Genomic DNA, 7,764 nt, shown 5'->3' with positions numbered 1-7,764 from the left:
AAAAAATAATACAGTGTATCATAATATAGTAAATGTTATAAAAGATACAGTACTCTAATAATACTTCCAATTTTAATCATTTGGGAACATTAAAGGGTTAAGATCCTGTTAGCAAGATGACAAAACTTCTCTGTAGGCTTAGTTTTTTTTTGTTGTTGTTTTTGTTTTTTTTTTTAAATAAAAAATTATAATCAAAATTCTATTCAGACTAAATGTGAGAAAATAACATACTCATCAAATTTTGATGGCTTGAATTGGGAAGACTTTTTTTTCAAATTACTTTTGGTTTTGGTATCTTAAAGAAACAGAAGAAATTACATGGACACTGATAAGGAGTATTTAAAGTGACAGAAATGAAAGATGCAAATAAATGCAGTAGAAGCACAGGTCCTTTGAAAAGGAGGTTAGCAGCAGGACAAAGATGCCTGGAATTTGGCTTTTACAAAAGATTTTTTGGAATGAAGAGCTATGGAGTAAAATCAAGTATCGGTTATTTAGTAGCTGTTTTTCTGCTGATTACTATTTAATATCTTTCTTACTTACATTTAACAGACAGTGGTAGAACTATTTGCTACTTTAGGTATGTGGGAGATTTACAAGGGTTTTTAATAACGTATTCAGGATTTTTTTGTTTAGAAAATGTGGAAATTACACGCCTAGTTTAGCATGCAAAGTAAGGAAAAAACAGATTAAATTGTTATGTGTTTAGCTTTTTCTCAGTGCTTTGAAATAAGGGTTTTGAAACATGATACTGATTTATTCTACAGGCTGCTGTAACTCATATCTCTACATATACTTAGCTGTCCATGTTTTCTTTTCTTGTTTTGTTTTTGGCTTGTTCTAAAGCCCATAGCTCAATAAAAAGATTTTCACTGATAATGGAATTTTTTGGATCATCTTTCCTTTTCAAGTAGAGTAGTTTTTCCTTTTCAAGTAGAGTATTTTAAAAAAATCTTTCAGTGTTGCGTGGTTAATTTTGACCACAATGAATGCCCAAATATTTGTTTTGGTTAGTAGTATGTGCTGCCTGAAGATGCAGGACAAATAATTTGAAGTCTTCAAAGTTTTTGTTTTTGTTAATCTAAGACATCTATTTTTAAAGTTAGCTTTTATAGTAAAATTAACATAAAGATAATGGGCCATTAGAAATAAAAATATAACTGGGTGAGAGGTTAATGCAAGCACTTAATTACCGTATTCATAGTAAACTTCAAGCTTAAGTGTTGTATACTAGGATTAAACTTCAGAAGGTGTAGTAAATTTTGCTGCCGTGATATTGAGTGACAGAAGAGAATCTGTCCTGCCTTTCAAAGCATGCAAGTTCTAGCGTACTATGTGTAAGGCCTACCCAAAAATGTCATAGACTGACAAAAGATTTGGAGATATTTCTGGCTTTTGCAATATTCTGTGGAGATAAGTATGTGAAGGAGTTCTTGAGCAGTGTTCTTTTTTACCTTCCATTTTGTGTGAGATTTATCAGCAAGAGGGCTGGTTGCCAAAGAGGGGGAAGAAGCACTTCCATTCATTGCAAGTCTGATGCGGGATGGCTGTGTTGGTCTTACCTCCTGAACCTGCTTTGTGAAGGGTGATGACTCTTCGCCAGTGAGATCAACTTCATTCCTCCTGCAGTTGAGCTATGAGTGAATACTCACACTGTCCCCATACTGTTTTTGTTTCGTGTGAGTAAATTTTGCTGAGTAGCTTGAAAATTTGATCAAGAATATTTTTCCTTTGCTGTGACCCTGCCTTGTCTTTGCACTGATTCAGGTTGTTGAAAGTATGTTGCCAGTTTCGTGAGTCACTGTGTTACACTTCGAGAGACCTGCTAATGCTGCTGTACAGAAATTATTGTGCCATAATTGTAAAATGGCTTTCCGTGGGGAGGCCAAAGGGCTGTGATAATAAATACAAACTGGATTCCAGCAGTTTGTCTTCAATTTGTTTAACCAGGGTTAGAATAAGCTTACTTAAGCAATACTGACATCAATGTTATGGTAAAATTATTAATGTTAATTCATAGAATACAGTTCTGTGACGGACGTAGCAGACAAATTTGCTTTTTCCTATGATAGGGAAGAGGACAGTACATTTTCAGTTATAAATGGCTTGGATAAACAAAATTCTCTGGAAAATCTAGGAGGAAAGTGCGTTAAATTTATTATAAATGTGTGATGTTGCATGATAGGTGAAAACTACTTAGTTGCCTTTGGATAATTACTAATTTACAGTTTTATAGCGTGGGCAGCTATTGACGGCAGCAAAGTTAAATGCTTGATAATTGTAAAATGGAGTTTACTATAAAATGAAAAAGTCCTTTGCAGAGTGCTTTTGTGAAAACTACTAGGAAAATCATTACAGTAAGTACTGAAAAGCCAAGTTTAGTAGAAATGCATGAACATCTTGGGGAATTACTTACTCTAACTTTGAGAAATTACCAAGGCAGAGAGCACTTATATTTATTTACTCATAATTTATATGAGCTCTTTTTAACCTTATGAAGTTGGATCTTGCTGCAGAACTCTGACACAATTTCTCTTACCTTATAACAGTGTGATGAGGTTTGTCACTTAAAGCAAACGGTTAATCTTCAAAAGAGCTAGCTCCTGGAAGCACCTTCTGCCCTGGAGCACAGAGGGAAAATTGCTTTGGTTGCAGTTGCTGTTGCTGAGGCTTTACAGTACTTCTATAAGCATGCTAAAGGAAGTTAGGTTCTAAAAATGGTATTTTTATCTTAACGGTTTTCAACATCTGTGCAAACCGCTAAGATGTCATAAACTGTTGTATTACTTGCCACTTGTTATGCTTTGCTTCTTTAAGACAAAATCTTAATCAAGATACAGGTAGGATCTTGGGAATGTGATAAGTCAGCCGCATAAAACCATGCAGGCTTATTATCTGAAAGAGCAATCAGTTCCTTATCCTTAGCTGTCATGTCAGCAGCAAGCCTGCATTGCACTTACTGCCACTCCAACCTCCTAAGCTTCAGCCTCTGTAGTTTCTGAGGAAAAGACCAAGATAAACTGATCCACTGTCAACATCCCAAACTGGTGTTTGCCTGAAAATGCAGGAGAGCTGACTCATTTGTTTGATGAATCATTTTCTTCAAAGCTCATTGATGACAATTTAAACAAATACATTTGACTTGCGTGTAATCCTTTTGCTCTACGATCTGATCTTGGGCAGTTTAAGCTGACTAACAGCATTTCTGTCCCAGTTCCACTCTAATCTCCATCTAACCACAAGCCAGCCTTCTTCCCCCTGTTTTCAGGGAAGAAGCTGGCTCCGTGTCAGTCTTTGAGGGATCTGGGGCTTGGGGAAGCCCAACCAGCTGAGAACTGCATGCTCCTCACAGGTGAGCAGCCCTGGGCATCCAAGGCATGGTGTAGTCTCAGTTTGTTTTTTTTTTGTTTGTTTTTTTTTAAGCTGTCTCTTAGCTAAAGCTGCTTCCCAGTTCACGACCAGAAGATGCCTCATTGCAGCTTGTCTGCTTCTTGACCCATCCCTTTATTTTTTTATTTTCTTTTTTATTTTTTCTTATTCTTTATTTTCTTCTTATTATTTTCTTTTTTTCTTATTCTAACATCTGTTGTCTCCTGCTTCTGACGGTGCCTTTTGACCGAACCAACTCACCCAGTTTGAAACATGCTTCTCTGGTACCTGTGCTTCTTCCACAGACTTCGTCACAGGTGCTACCATGACTCATAAAAAGGTCCATGATGCGTTGCACCTCTGCCTGGATGGACATCTTGGCTGTGTCCTCTGAAACCTCCCTATGTCTGGGAGCTGGAACAGATCCTGTGCTTGATTCAGGAGAGGCGGCCTGAGCAGTAACGCTTCCTCCTTCCTGTCTTTAAGGCTGAGGTCGTGGCTCAAGTGAAAGCAACTACTCCTGACTGAACCTAGGAGAAGGGCTTTTTGTTATTTCCTACTAATAACTAGCATGACTTTTACACACTTCAGTGATGAAAGCTTTAAAATGTGGTTATGTTTTTTTTTTTTTTTTTTTTTTTTTTTTTTTTTTTTACCTTGAACTAGACATAGCAAGTGCCCTTCCCCTCAAATATGGGAATGAGGGTGGGGGCTTTGGGGAACAAGCAGCAAGCAGATAGCTGAGGGAAGCTGCTGATAAATACCTTCTCGCTATGTCCTTTTAATTAATTTCTAGAGCCATCACTGAAGCAGAGTTAAAACTTCCTTCTTTTTTAGTAATAAGGGTATGTATGGGCTGTGACTGTGTACTCCTTTGCAGGTCTGAGAGCACAGTAGGCAGAAACTTACTGAATCCATGAAAAATCAGATTTGGGTGAGGTGTTCTGGAATGGACTGGTGAGAAATAGGTGCATGCAAGGTTAATTTATGTAAACCACAAAAGGAAGAAATTATTCACGGAACAGGGAAAGGCCTAAGGAGCTACTGATGTGAAATCTCTCTCCTGTGGTTATGGGAAAGTAACACATTTTTGGGTCTTTGTTTTTGTTATGTAATATCTCATCTCCAGAAGGACTTAGAGCAAATTTCCCTAGAGTGACTGAGCCAGTGTCAGAAATCTGGGAAACAAAATTGGACTGGGAAGACTGCTTTTCCCCTCTGTCCCCAACTAAAAAAGTGGCTTACTTAATAGAGGTGATTCAAGGTCATCACCTCACCTTGGAATGAATCCAGTGTACAAATTCTCTTTTTGTTCCAACTCCTATAAGCAAATAAAACATAATGAAGAAAAAGGTTTTGTCTTTTTTCTTTTTAATAGAAGAGAAGAATTACACGTAGAATTGCGGGGTGAGTTCGTATTTCACTGTCCTCAAAGAAAAGGAGGCAGCATGAGTCTCCTGCCTGGAAGCCTGAATCAGCCATCTGGCAGCTTGGGGGTGTTCTTTTCTAGTGATGAACCTTTAGCCGTTGATTGAGGCGTGGAATTGGTTTGGGATCTCTTCTCTGACCACTGTTTTTTAAATGTGTGACTCTGATCAAGACTGACTCTAATCTCTGCCTCTTTGGATCAAACATCATAAAAAAAAATCCCTGTTGCAGAAACCATTGTTAAATAATCTCTGAATTGGGCTCACTATCAGTAACAGTGGACTTTGAAGTCTTAAGAGTAGCTATTGTAAGAAAGTTGATGTAGTCCTGTAAAGTACTTTCTCCTACCTTTTTTCTCAAAACTTCTTTTCTATCAGGTACAGATCCTTTCTAGAAAGCTGAGAGTTTTAAAAGGTCTCTATTTCCTTATTGTCTTATTTCCTTAACTGTTGTAGCTACTGGAAGGTTCAGTCTCAGAAGCGTGATCAGTTTTGAGAGAAAATGCAGAAGTTAGGCTCTTCACATAGCCATTTTTATCTTCCACAAGACAGCAAATGTAGTGGTTAAGAACTTACTCAACTTTTCTATCTCCTGTATTCCTATCCACAGGTTGAGAGATGGTTATGGTTGCATCTTAGATGTATGCTATAAATAACCATCAGAAACCAGTTCATGTATCTTCTGAGTGTCATTCTGCATTATGAATCCTTCAAGGGCACTACTGGGTTAAAAAACCTTGTCTTCTCTTCCCTGGAACAGAGCAGACACATTCCAGACCTCTAGGAGTTCCCCACACCTTCTGTTGTGCTGTCTGAATTTTTTTTGTAGTTGTACTCTAAATAGCATCTGAGAAGGGATGTGTTGGGGAAAAAAAAAATGTAGGAAAGAAATGGGCCTCCCTCTTCTCTGATGATGCAAGTTTTGAAGTTTTGCTTAGACAGCATCTACAGATGAATGGAACAACTGGGAGGGAGGAAGTGAACCAGAGTGCAAAATCCTCTTAAACAGCCTCTGTGCCCAATGATTCGTGATAGCTGTTGCACCTGAAGTCTGGTCTCTAGAGGGCTTCCATGATTTGTTGTTGCAAGCTTAGAAAACCAACTCTGTCACGTGAGTCAGGATATACAGAAGTTTTATTAATCTGGGCTTTTAAGGTCCAAGACAGCTTTGGAAATGGGCTGAACTATCTGCCATGGCATTGTCAGCGCTTGTACACCCATTCCTTCAAAACCACACCCTAAAAACTATGTCGTGTTTTTTTTTTGTTAAACACATTTTTCTTGTTAAACGTATTTAGAAAAAGCAAAAAAAAAAAAAAAAAGAAAAAAGAAAAAACCTCCCTCAGCTATGAGGTCAAGTGTGTTGAGAAAGCACTGTGGTTCCATATAGCAAATATTGGATACATGTCTTCATGCCTGACTCTGAGGCAGCTTGGTGCTTCTCCCAGCTGTTGCAGTAGATTATAACAATCTTACCAAATTTGGGATTTGAGTTTTAGTATGAGTAGCCCTACTGTACCTCAAGTAGGTATTTAATTCTGTGTGCAAGTAAAATATTAGTTTTGGAAGAGTGCAGTTTATTTTCATGGAAAAGCTGTCTATCTGGCAGCTGTCAGAAGCTGACTGTACAGGGAAGACACAAATAGATCCAGTTCTTCTTCATCTTTTTCTGTGTGTAATTTAACATCCATCTATATCACAGCAAGTTTAAAACTTTTTTTTTTTTTTTAAACAGACTATGTTTTATTCACAGTTATTTCGCAACTTCCAGATAGACATTAGCAGGTTCCCGTTAAAGATCAGCAACTGCCCCTGTAGCTGTAACTGAAACCTTGAACATAGATTTATGACTAGGCACTCAAGATGCTATTTTCAAGCGTTGCCTGAAAGGAAATCTTTCTCCTGATTTTCTTATGTTTTCTTTCTAGCTTTCTATAGAAGTAACACAATGCATGTGTAGATTACATGCAACTATCCAGCATGAGTAATGTGCCTAGTATATACGTAGACAGGAACAAAAATTAAATTTTTTATTTCTAAATGCATAAATCTGCTCTCCCTTGAGTCCTTGGTGTTGACAGGAAGTGAAAAATAGTTCTTAAAGTTGAATATAATTTATTTCAGGTCTTCTACACCTACCCGGCAGCATTACATGTAAGTCTAGCATTGTTACGTGCCATCAACCCATCTTTGCTAGTTGATTTCAGCCACTCCGTATCTGATCGCAGCTTCCATTGTAGGTGTCGTTTGCGCTGTGAGGCCTCACCTTAGCTTTGCATAGACAGGAACTGCCGCCTGCCCTTCCCCTAAGTGTCCTGCCTTTGTGAGGCGGGTGCACAGAGCTCCGCCGCTGAGCGCCGGCTTAGTTATGCTAACCCTCCCCCCAAAATTAAAAGTCGATAAACACAAGGGGACGATGAGAGGCTAATTACCAGGACAAAAAAATGTTCTTGTGCTGACTAATCTAACTATAAGCTTACGTGCAACTATCCAGCATGAGTAATGTGCTTAGCGTTACACAAGAGAGGGGAAGGAAAAAAAAAAAAAGCATCCCACCCTGCTGCGTTGTGAAATGGAATAACCACACACGAGGGGTACATCTCCGTGAGGTGAAAACTCTGCTCACGGGCGACCCTCGGAAGTTTGCACGAGGCTGCGGGGGGGCGGAGGGACGGAGCTCCGAGGCGGCGGGAAAGGGCTGAGGCTGAGGCGGCCGCGGTGCCGCTGCCGCCGCCGCTCTCCTCAGCCCCGCTACCGACACGGGCTTACGGCGGGGAAGACCGAGCTGGCCCAGCGCCGTCCCCCTCCTCCGCGCCGCGCCCGGCCGCGCCAGGGCCGGAGCGGGGCTGGGAGCAGCGCGGACATGCGCGGGGCCTTGTTTACCCCGCTCGGCGCGGCCCGGCCCCGCGGCCGGCCGCCGGCAGATGTCGCCCCACGCCCAGGAGAGCGACCCGCGCCCGGTGGCCGC

This window comes from Anas platyrhynchos, chromosome 10 (assembly GCF_047663525.1).
Source record: "Anas platyrhynchos isolate ZD024472 breed Pekin duck chromosome 10, IASCAAS_PekinDuck_T2T, whole genome shotgun sequence".
In the NCBI taxonomy this organism is placed as follows: Eukaryota; Metazoa; Chordata; class Aves; order Anseriformes; family Anatidae; genus Anas; species Anas platyrhynchos.
This window is presented reverse-complemented; position numbering follows the sequence as displayed.